Raw genomic sequence first — 12,489 nt, 5'->3', positions numbered from 1 at the left:
GATGCTCTACCATTTTTCTCTAAAGAAGACCTATTTAGGCAATATGGACACCTTTCAAGTACTGTAATACGCAAAGGTGGCTATAACTGTTCTGTCCTCCCTACACGTGTCCTGCGACTTATATAGTTTGACAGGCAGATAAACCTTATTCACCGTAGCTCAATAATTAGACTGTTGCTTGAAGTCTGTGCATTTATTAAACATAGGTAAATGTATTGGATTGGTGAAACTAGAAACAGTAAATTATATACAATCAGTATGTGCATAATATAACAGGGTACATTAATACAGAAATGTGAAATGTACAAACAGATTAATTCTAGCTTGTTAGATGCTGCTACCTAAATACAGTGACAGTCCTGAGTTTCAGAAGGCAACAAACGTAGAGCTCCTTACCAGCGATGCTTTCACAAGAGAGATAAGATGTAGACTAGTGATGTGTCGGTCGTGAACAATCTGATACAAAGATCCGGCTCCCTGCTGTGACTGACAGGAGCTGGATCACCAGTGAGAGCCACTAAAATCTCTAAACGGCTCTTTTTGACGCTGAAACCCCGCACACCTGTGGCTAAACTCCGCCTTTTCAACAATCCAATTGGTCACTTGTAAGTGGGTGGGGTTTATCCGCAGGTGGGCGTGGGTTTTGGCGGCGTTACTATAATCTTAAATATGTGAAAAACAGGAGAACAAAGAAGTTTTTTGTGTGAAAAACTGTCATTTATTTTTTCATTTTCTTATATATATAATTTCTTATGATTTTTTGAGGTTTAATTACATAAAATGACAGAAGGCAACAGATGATAAGATACATCTGAAAAACATGAAAGATAAAAGAAAAGTAAGGAGGACAAAGGACATAAGCCAGTAGTTGCAATGTGATTGATGAAAGGGCTAGATGCCGGGAAAAGGGAGGTTGCTGCTTGAAACGGGTACTGTCACCTGCGCAACACCTGCATACATCAACAAAGTGCTATGTGCCAGCAAAAGAGGATTGCAATATACCCATAAAAGTTGTCAAAGTGGCAATACTATACAAAAAGTGCCATGTGCAAGAAGCTAAGGGTAACAATAGGGAGGCTGGACAGATGATATTAGTAGCAAATGAATAACTCATACAATTAACAACAGCCTCCCCAAATAAAGTGCTGGAGTGCAATCATAGCAACGGTGGTGATGAAAATGCAATGCAATTGCTATGATTGCACTCCAGCACTTTATTTGGGGAGGCTGTTGTTAATTCTATGAGTTATTCATATTCTACTAATATCATCTGTCCAGCCTCCCTATTGTTACCCTTAGCTTCTTGCACATGGCACTTTTTGTATAGTATTGCCACTTTGACAACTTTGCAGCCCCTTGTATGGACTAGCTGTAGTACCTGGCATTGCCCGGAATAGTAACTAAGCGTCTCTCTGTCTTTCACCCTCTCTCTCTGTCTGTCTCTGACCCCATCTGTCTCTGACCCCGTCTGTCTCTGTCTCTTTCCCTGTCTACCACTGTCTGTCTGTCTCTGTCTGTCTGTGTGTATGTCTGTGTGTGTCTCTCTGTGTCTGCCTCTGACCCCGTCCCCGTCTGTCTCTGTCCCCGTCTGTCTGTCTCTGTCTCCGTCTGTCTCTGTCCTCGTCTCTGTCTCTGTCCCCGTCTGTCTGTCTCTGTCCCCGTCTATCTGTCTCTGTTCCCATCTGTCTGTCTCTGTCCCCGTCTGTCTCTGTCCCCGTCTGTCTCTGTCCTCGTCTGTCTCGGACCCTGTCTGTCTCTGTCTCTTTCCCTGTCTACCGCTATCTGTCTGTCTGTCTCTGTCTTTCTGGGTGTCTGTCTGTCTCTGTCTGTCTCTGTGTCTGTCTCTGTCCCCGTCTGTCTCTGTCTCTGTCCCCGTCTGTCTCTGTCCCCGTCTGTCTGTCTCTGTCCCCATCTGTCTGTTTCTGTCCCCGTCTGTCTGTCTCTGTCCCCGTCTGTCTCTGTGTCTGTCTCTGTCCCCGTCTGTCTGTCTCTGTCCCCGTCTGTCTGTCTCTGTCCCCGTCTATGTAACCTACACAAAAAAACTCCACAATTGTATTCACATAATAAAATAGATATCTTTATTAATGTACTACAATAAAAGAATGATTAAAAATCAAAGGAAAAGTGGACACAAGAAAACACCTTGGTCCGAGCCCTGACAGACCCACCCCTCCGATGACGCACCCGGAATATGTCACACAGAGAGGCACGCCTGCCACCGCACGGACCTTAGCACGCGTCGAGGTAACGTCCTGCCCACATGAGCTCAATAGCTCAGAGGTCAAACAGTATGGTACTGACGAGCAGAGACGTGGAACCATGGGTTTGAGGAACACCATATCCATAATCACAAGTAAGTTATACAGTAATGAAATATAAATAATGTATATAAGAAAACAGTATCTACATTTGAACAATCAAATCACAAATATATAACAATAATAAATGTGTGCTTACAAAGATCACCACTTAAAAGCGGAAAATACATGAATGGACCATACATACTCGTATATCATAAATTATACATACACATAAAAACATATATCGTGTTTCCCTGATAGTAAGACACCCCCGATAGTAAGACGTAGTGGGGGTTTTGGGGGGTCGGCTAATGTAAGACGTACCCCGAAAGTAAGACGTAGTAAAAATTTATTTATTTATTTATTTTCTTCTTTACAGTACAGTTACAGCGGCCGAGCGCTCAGCTGAGAGCCCTGACATGCCGCCGGCATGTGACAGCTCTCAGCTGAGCGCCCTGACTTGCCGGCGGCAAAGCGCTCAGCTGAGCGCCCTGACTTGCCGGCAGCAAAGCGCTCAGCTGAGTGCCCTAACATGCCGGCGGCCGAGCACTCAGCTGAGTGCCCTGACATGCCGGCGGCATGTGACAGCTCTCAGCTGAGCGCCCTGACTTGCCGGCGGCAAAGCGCTCAGCTGAGCGCCCTGACTTGCCGACGGCAAAGCGCTCAGCTGAGCGCCCTAACATGCCGGCGGCCGAGCGCTCAGCTGAGCGCCCTGACATGCCGCCGGCATGTGACAGCTCTCAGCTGAGCGCCCTGATTTGCCGGCGGCAAAGCGCTTAGCTGAGCGCCCTAACATGCCGGCGGCAGAGCGCTCAGCTGAACACACTGACATGCCGGCGGCTGAGCGCTCAGCTGAGAGCTGACACATGCCGGCGGTCGGGCGCTCAGCTGAGCGCCCTGACATGCCGGCGGCTTAGCGCTCAGCTGAGAGCTGACACATGCCGGCGGTCTGGCGCTCAGCTGAGCGCCCTGACATGCCGGCGGCCGAGCGCTCAGCTGAGCGCCCTGACATGCCGGCGGCAGAGCGCTCAGCTGAGAGCTGTCACATGTCGGCGGCCGAGCGCTCAGCTGAACACCCTGACATGCCGGCGGCTGAGCGCTCAGCTGAGAGCTGACACATGCCGGCGGTCGGGCGCTCAGCTGAACGCCCTGACATGCCGGCAGCTGAGCGCTCAGCTGAGAGCTGACACATGCCGGCGGTCGGGCGCTCAGCTGAGCGCCCTGACATGCCGGCGGCTTAGCGCTCAGCTGAGAGCTGACACATGCCGGCGGTCTGGCGCTCAGCTGAACGCCCTGACATGCCGGCGGCTGAGCGCTCAGCTGAGAGCTGACACATGCCGGCGGTCAGGCGCTCAGCTGAGCGCCCTGACATGCCGGCGGCTTAGCGCTCAGCTGAGAGCTGACACATGCCGGCAGTCGGGCGCTCAACTGAACGCTCGGCTACCGAGAAATGTTGAAATGTTGCAGTAATGTTGTCCGTGGTCCATCAGGACCATGGACAACATACAAAATCACGCAGCCTCAGTGCCCTCATGTGCAGCCGCTGGTGGTTAAGTTTCCTTAACTTGCGGTACACTTAGGGCGCAATTGCGGCAAGTCCCCATACGGTACATTGCATGGAGACTTGCTGCGATTGCTGTGGGATTTTTTCCAATATAAGACATACCCCGAAAGTAAGACATAGTGGCATTTTTGGGGGTAAAAAGAATGTAAGACACTGTCTTACTTTCGGGGAAACACGGTAGGACACCACATATATATAAATATAGAAACAATGTATATAAAAAAATATAATATATAAAAAAAATCTATATATATGCTTGAATGTACAAATATTAAATTAAATAAATCAGTGATCAAGCTAAAAACCGTGAAGGAGATAAAGTGCAGTTGATATGGTAAAAATTATATATACCATAATAACAAAAATTCTATAAAGTGACGTGCACAATTGATGAGAGTAAATATTAATAATAAATTCTAAAACAAATTTTATATATATGTGTAAACAATTTGTTTAAATCTTAGAAGATATAATTTTTATTATATCCAGTTAATGTGAGAAAAGTAAAAAATAGCACAATGTAAGCAAAGTGAATTTGAAAAATATTAAAATTATCATATCCCATCAAATATCAAAATTCATGTATATGGGTGTACATGTATTTAGTATAAATAAACCTACATGTGTAAAAAAAAATAAGTATATAAAGATGCTTAGATAAATATTGTGTCTAAAATATACAAAAGTTAAAAATAGCACAATGTGAGAAATGTAAATTTGAGAAATATTAAAATTATTATTATTATATCCCATCAAATATAAAAAATCATATATATGGGTGTACATGTACCTAATATAATTAAACCTACATGTGTCGAAAAAATTAAGTGTCTAAAGATACTTAGATATTGTGTCTAGAGTATAGAAATAAATATTGCAAAGAAAATATTTAATAAAAAGACAAAAAAACAATAAAAAAACAACAAACAAAACTAGATGAAATGAAATAAGGACACACATCACTAATAAACAAAACAAAAGACTTCAAAATGTATGATGTTTATGGATTCAAGGTTCCTCCTCTGAAAACATCCAAATGGTCAAAGTCATCAGACAGACGGAATATATAGGTCACTAAAATATAAAAGGAAAAATATTAGTACTGATCAAAAACACACTAAAAGAAAGGAGAATGGGACTTCACCAAAACCATGAAACCCCTCATAGAAAGGGAACAAAACTCAAAACTTCATTTAATCCATATGGTCGCACCATATTAAGGCGCCAGATCCATTGAGTCTCCATTTGAGACAAGCATTTTTTCACGTCTCCACCCCGCATATTGGTCACAATCCTATCAATCCCTGATACTTTCAAGAGGGAGGAATCACATCCATGGTGAGTTTTAAAATGTCTCGGCAATGGTTTCAACGTGGCGATTTCAAAAGATTTCCTGGCATTATTAATGTCCAACACATGTTCTCGGATGCTCACTTTAAGTTTTCTTGTTGTCAATCCAACGTAGACAAGGTTGCAGGGACATTTTGCATAATAGATCACTGCTTCAGATTCACATGTAATGTGTTTAGTGATCCGGAAATCTTTCTTTCCATCGCTCGAGACTAAATCAGATGCTCTCACCATATTGGGGCATGCAATGCACTTTCCACAGGGAAAGAATCCCCATCTGGGTCCTTTTGACCCGAATTCTAATCAATTCTTAAGAAGATCTTACCGGGAGGTCCATCTGTCACTTACCGAAGAGCCGATAACCTGAGGGATAAATTGGTAAGAAGCTACTTTATTGGAGATAATGCGAATAATTTGTTCGGATCAAAAGGACCCAGATGGGGATTCTTTCCCTGTGGAAAGTGCATTGCATGCCCCAATATGGTATTGATGATTTGCTGGTGACACTGTTGGGGATTTATTAAAAATTGAAGGTATACTGAACCAGCATTTCTACCACAGCATCTTGCAGCGACATGCTATTCCATCCGGTTTGCGTTTAGTTGGACCATCATTTATTATTCAACAAAACTATGACCCCAAACACACCTCCAGGCTGTGTAAGGGCTATTTGACTAAGAAGGAGAGTGATGGGGTGCTACACCAGATAAATTGGCCTCCACAGTCACCAGACCTGAACCCAATCGAGATGGTTTGGGGTGAGCTGGACCGCAGAGTGAAGGTAAAAGAGCCAACAAGTGCTAAGCATCTCTGAGAACTCCTTCAAGACTGTTGGAAGACCATTTCCGGTGACTACCTTTTGAAGCTCATCAAGAGAATGCCAAGAATGTGCAAAGCAGTAATCAAAGCAAAAGGTGGCTACTTTGAAGAACCTAGAATATAAGACATGTTTTCAGTTGTTTCACACTTTTTTTTTTTAAGTATTTCACTCCACATGTGTTAATTCATAGTTTTGATGCCTTTAATGTGAATCTACAATTTTCAGAGTCATTAAAATAAAGAAAACTCTTTGAATGAGAAGGTGTGTCCAAACTTATGGTCTGTACTGTATATATACAGTTCTGGCCAAAAGTATTGGCACCCCTGCAATTCTGTCAGATAATACTCAGTTTCTTCTTGAAAATGATTGCAATCACAAATTCTTTGGTATTATTATCTTCATTTAATTTGTCTTCAATGAAAAAAAACAAAAACAAATTTATCATAAAGCCAAATTGGATATAATTCCACACCAAACATGAAAAGGGGGTGGACAAAAGTTTTGGCACTGTTTGAAAAATCATGTGATGCTTCTCTAATTTGTGTAATTAACAGCACCTGTAACTTACCTGTGGCACCTAACAGGTGTTGGCAATAACTAAATCACACTTGCAGCCAGCTGACATGGCTTAAAGTTGACTCAACCTGTGTCCTTGTGTGCACCACATTGAGCATGGAGAAAAGAAAGAAGACCAAAGAACTGTCTGAGGACTTTAGAATCCAAATTGTGAGGAAGCATGAGCAATCTCAAGGCTACAAGTCCATCTCCAAAGACCTGAAAGTTCCTGTGTCTACGGTGCGCAGTGTCAGCAAGAAGTTTAAAGCCCATGGCACTGTGGCTAACCTCCCTAGATGTGGAAGGAAAAGAAAAATTGACGACAGATTTCAATGCAAGATTGTGCGGATGGTGGATAAAGAACCTCGACTAACATCCAAACAAGTTCAAGCTGCCCTTCAGTCTGAGGGTATAACAGTGTCAACCCGTACTATCCGTCGGCGTCTGAATTAAAAGGGAATGTATGGTAGGATACCCAGGAAGACCCCACTTCTTACGCCGAGATATAAAAAAGCCAGGCTGGAGTTTGCCAAAACTTACCTGAGAAAGCCTAAAATGTTTTGGAAGAATGTTCTCTGGTCAGATGAGACAAAAGTAGAGCTTTTTGGGAAAAGCCATCAACATAGAGTTTACAGGACAAAAAAAGGAGGCATTCAAAGAAAAGAACACGGTCTCTACAGTCAAACATGGCGGAGGATCGTGTGCACTGCTCATGCGCTAGGGCTGGAGATGTCGGTATAGTGGAGTTCACAGTGAGGATCATTTGCCTTCAGTTGTGTCAGAGTGTAACGTGATCCGTGGGCGGCGATCACATGTCCTATCAATGTTGCGGCATAGAGAATAAGGGACACAGGTTATTATAAGAAATAACAGGGTGACAGTGTTTATAGGTGGCAGTGCCTATAAAACAGGATATAATGCGAGTTAATAAGAATTGTGCACATCATATATATTAAACATATAGAGCAACCAGAGCTATTGAAATCAGATAAATATTACTACCTGTGGTGGTGACTCTGTATGTCACAATATCTGTATCCATTATTCAGAGATCACGTATATAGCCTTGTACTCATTTATAAACACATGGGAAAATACATTTTAAGAGAAGAAAAATTATTATATAAGGCATCAGAAAAAAAAGTCCATACGTCCATTCCTGTTGGTTCCCTTCGTAGCAAATATATGCTCATTATATGAGTGAAGTAGTATTGGGGTATCTTAATGCCCCTCTAGTCCCTTATTCCTTACCGGATTTTTTTCAAATTGCAGTTCTTATTCCCTGTTCATGCCATTGGGTTCCAGGGTGTTCAAGGTGTGGATCCAATACATATCCCTCTCCTTTAGTCTCTTTATTCTATCTCCCCCTCTCCGTAGTACGGGCATATGGTCGATAACTTAAAATTTAAGTTTACATATGTTATGGCTATGTTCTTTAAGATCAGCTGGTGTGGGTAGCATTGTGTGTTTACACCTGATGGTGGATTTGTGCTGACTAATGCGGTCTCAGATATGATGAGTAGTTTCACCAACATACCAGAGACCGTAGGGGCACTTAATGAGGTAGATGACATATGTGGAGTCACATGTATATAGATTTTTAATTTTAAATTTCCTGCCCGATCGTGGGTGAAAAAAAAGTGTTACCTTTAATGACATGTGAACACTGTGGGCAACCCCAACAAGGGTAAGTGCCCCGTTTTACCCCAGTCAATGTTCTCTCATAATGTACATTATGATACGCCTCTTTAATGCCTAATATACCGCCTTTTAGGTTGAGAAAAATGACCGCAACCCAATACGTTTTTCTGCATATAAATTCCAGTACGGTGTTTACCGCAATATAGGCATAAGGGGTTGTGATCAGTTCCCTGGAACAAAGGTATGACGAGACCCTCTGGACACTCATGTTCACAAATATTAATCTCATATTATACCATGGGGCATGTATTAGATATTTTTATATATTTTCCATCAGGGGACCAAAAATACTACATGAGTCCTGTTCTTACTTTTACATTATATACCTCCATCCAGAGCTCTCTAGACCTTTAGCAAGGTAATTACATAGTTCCTGACTCCAACAGACCTATAACATCATTGGATATTACTTGATTGCATCTTTGTGAATTTTTGTTTTTCTATTCTCAGTCCCAGTAGCAGAGTCCACCTTAGTGCCATTACTCTGATTCTATAAGACACTGCACACAGGCTGCCCAGGTATTGCGAACCTACAGTTTTTTAATTTTTTAACTTGTTCATTTTACTATTAAACTGAAGTTATGTACTTTAACTCCGAGACCCCAGGTTAATTTGCATTTGTAGATTACTTGTTGATTAATGGTTCTAATATTTCGATTTTTCTTAAAATTATATCACGTTTCCACTGTTAATCAAGCTGATGTATATTCTTATTTAGTCCATTTTATCAATATGTGATTTATTCTATGTTTGCATTTGTTTTTTGACTTAATGTTTTATGCCACTTGTAGATAAGAACCATGGAAAAGGCCCTAAAGGCCGAAACATTGGTCTCTGGATGCCTGTAATATTTTGTTTAAACATTTTTTTGCTTGAAAAAATTAAAATGGACTTCTATCACAAAACTCATTCTTTCAATCTTTTTTCCAATGGTGTGCCAAAAATAACCTACTGCTATAAAATACAAAAACCCACCCTCTTTCACTCCTTTATTAACTCCAAAAACACTCAGGTCCGACTTAATCCAGACGAGATCCCATGATGATTCCACCACTGCTATATTTGGGGGTCAGGCAGAGAATGACTGAATGAGCTGTGTGATGAGCGGTGACATCACTCAGGTTAGCCGTGGCCACAGCTGGAGGTTCCCACGGTCCTCCACCTGTGACCACAGGTAACTTGACCTCAGGTGACTTCAGTGACCTCACCTGAGTTCATTGAGGTTCCCTGAGGTCAGGTTATCTGCAGTCACAGGTGAAGGACCATGGGAACCTCCACCTATGGGTGTGGTTAACCTGAGTGACATCATCGCTCATCACGCAGCTCACTCAGTGTCGACCACCCTCTGTGAGGTTCAGACAATCTTCTATGGCCGCTCGGTGTGAAATCAGATGTAGCACAGCTGGGACCTTGTGTGGATTATGTTGGACATGCAGGGGTGTTTTGGGTGTTAAAAAGTGGTGAAAGTGGTGAGTGTGGGTGTTCTTTTGCCCTTTATTCCACAGATTGGGTCTGTGATTGGACAGACAGGCTGTCACATGGGCTGGGGGCGCTGTCTTACTGCAACCAATCACAGATGCCGTGCAAAGCAGTGAATATGCATGAGTCAAATGAGAGCAGAAGAAGAATGAGCTTCTGTGGCATCGGTTACAGCCGCACCAGAGACTCGATAAGTATGGAACTTTCTCTTTTTATTATTTTTACTTTATTATTTTTTATTTCCCGAGTGCCCGATCCGGACTCCGAAATTCCCTGAGAATTCCGTTCCGAGCCCAGCACTCGGGTGCATTTTGAACCCGTGGGGGGGCGGACTTTATAGATCGGTTCGCCCATTACTATTTTTCACAAACTCATCAAAATCAGATTTGACAAAAACGCACCCAAAATGCACCAAAATAATGGAGCATCATTACAAGTGGTTTTTGGGTTTTTTTACATTTCAGTTTTTGGTGCAGTTTTTTTGTGACAACTAAACTGCAGTGTGCACATGTAGCCTTACAGTACTAGCTGGAAGAGTAAACATGTTTAGTTTGTCATATAATATGTCCATGTGGTGGCACCAAAGCTCTATTATATAAATGCAAGTTCCCCAGGAATACTGAAGCAACTGCTTCATAATAAATTTACAGAGCACCTGAGCCCAGCATGCTAACAATAACGTAAACCCATACAGTATACACAATAAAGGTAAACGCCTCAGTGGTGAATGCGGTGTTCACGGTCCCTCCACCCCCTGTCCTTTTTGTGTGCATTCTCTCTTTTTACATTTTTTAATATTTACCAACAAAAAAATATTTAATTTCATCCGTGAGTCAGTTCTATTTTTAGGTAGATCTATCATAACCTACTTATATTTATATAGTTACTTATTAAATGCAGAATCAAATCTTTTGTACAATAAAAAACACTTAAAAACTCAGCTTCACAAAAATGTAAAAACAAGAGAAGATTGTCATTGTGTAGTTTGGTACGGACTCTTCCAGAAAACAAACAAACAGTATTTACAGTCATATGAAAATGTTTGGGCACCCCTATTAATGTTAACCTTTTTTCTTTAGAACAATTTGGGTTTTTGCAACAGCTATTTCAGTTTCATATATCTAATAACTGATGGACTCAGTAATATTTCTGGATTGAAATAAGGTTTATTGTACTAACAGAAAATGTGCAATCTGCATTTAAACAAAATTTGACTGGTGCAAAAGTAAGGGCACCCTTATCAATTTCTTGATTTTTTTTTTCCAAAACTTTTTATTGATTTTCCAATTTTTTATAAACATAACAAGATATTCAAGGTTACACAAGGAAAAACATTTGTCTGACAATATGTGACATAATAGGGTGCAATGCCCCAACTTGATATTTTAAACTGTTTATCTGATTGATATGGTCTCTATTAAACCAAGGCAAAAGTACTAAGAAATAACAGACGCGATACAAGTCAATTAGAATCATTAAGCCCCTAAGTCAACCCCGAATGCTTCCAAATTTTCTGGCACGTCTTGCTGCTACCTTAGCGTCTCGTCTCCCCTTTCCTCCGGAACCCACACCTACGTGATTTTCAATTTACTCAGTTTGTCCTGGCTATCATTCAGAAGGTACCATTCCGATTGTATAAAAGGTGTCATCAGATTATCTATTTCTCCCTGAGTAAATTGACTTTCAATGAAATTTCTCCATTTCCCAAAGAACTTGGGTGTCAACCTGTCTTTGTCCTTTTCCGCTTCCACTTTCTCCAGCCTCAATAAATTATGTAATTCACCGATGACCTCTTTTATGGATGGTCCCTCCCCTTGTATCCAATGCTTTAAGATGGACCGTTTGGCTATCATGGCTATGTCATGTACTATTGTATATTTCTTCTTTCCCGGCATGTCCGATCCCCCTCTTACTCCTCCCTCAAAGGAATGAAAAATCCACACCATTAGCTCTAGATATCCAGAAATTCCCCATGTTGCCTGGACAAATAATCTAACTTGATTCCAAAACCTTTGAATTTCCTTACACTCCCATAGTCCATGTAGTATATCTGTTTTTTCTCTTTGACATTTAGGACACCGCATATCTCTTCCCGGAATGTTGAAGCCCATAATAGCCCTGTGTAAAATTCTAAATTGGGTGTCTCTCCATCTCTCATTGGTAACATGTTTCCGCATCTGTACCCATCCCTTCAATATATCCCCTACAACTTCCTGCCCTTTCAATTGTTTCCCCCACGCTGAGTACGGCTATCCTCCCCAGATATAAGCATTCCCCGAAATGTTCGGTAAATTTTGGAAACATTTACACTTGCTACATCACTTTCCATAAGCTCATCAATCAAACTCTTATTCAATTCCTTTCCAAGCTACCCCAAATCTACAAATACTCCATGCTTCAGTTGTTCATACTGGATGATATGTGAGCTATTAAGTTCATACTTGTCAAGCACTTCCCGTCCTGTCAGCCACCTTCTCTGCTCCACATTCATGACATCCTTCATTCTCTCGACGCCCTTCTCTTTCCATCTAGTAAATAGCTTATTTTCCCGTCCCATGGGAAAGTTCGGAGATGCCCAGGGATTTAAGTACTTAGATACTTTCCATGACAGTCCCAATTTCTTTCTTACCAGTTTCCATGTTAGCATAGTGTCTCGGAATAAGATTGAGTTCCTTATATGCCCATCCGCCCTGGACAATGGGGAGTGTAAAATGGACGCC

At 41.8% G+C, this 12,489-nt stretch overlaps 1 protein-coding gene across 3 annotated transcripts in view; it reads left to right on the top strand.

The window, feature by feature from the left end:
- CCSAP (centriole, cilia and spindle associated protein) overlaps window positions 1-12,489 on the top strand; it is a 157,582-nt gene that overhangs the window by 125,200 nt on the left and 19,893 nt on the right. The gene's annotated exons all lie outside the window — the stretch shown is intronic.

The sequence above is a fragment of the Anomaloglossus baeobatrachus genome, chromosome 3 (assembly GCF_048569485.1).
Source record: "Anomaloglossus baeobatrachus isolate aAnoBae1 chromosome 3, aAnoBae1.hap1, whole genome shotgun sequence".
Taxonomy (NCBI): domain Eukaryota; kingdom Metazoa; phylum Chordata; class Amphibia; order Anura; family Aromobatidae; genus Anomaloglossus; species Anomaloglossus baeobatrachus.
The sequence above is the reverse complement of the archived record's forward strand: the minus strand, read 5'-3'. Positions and strand labels throughout refer to the sequence as shown.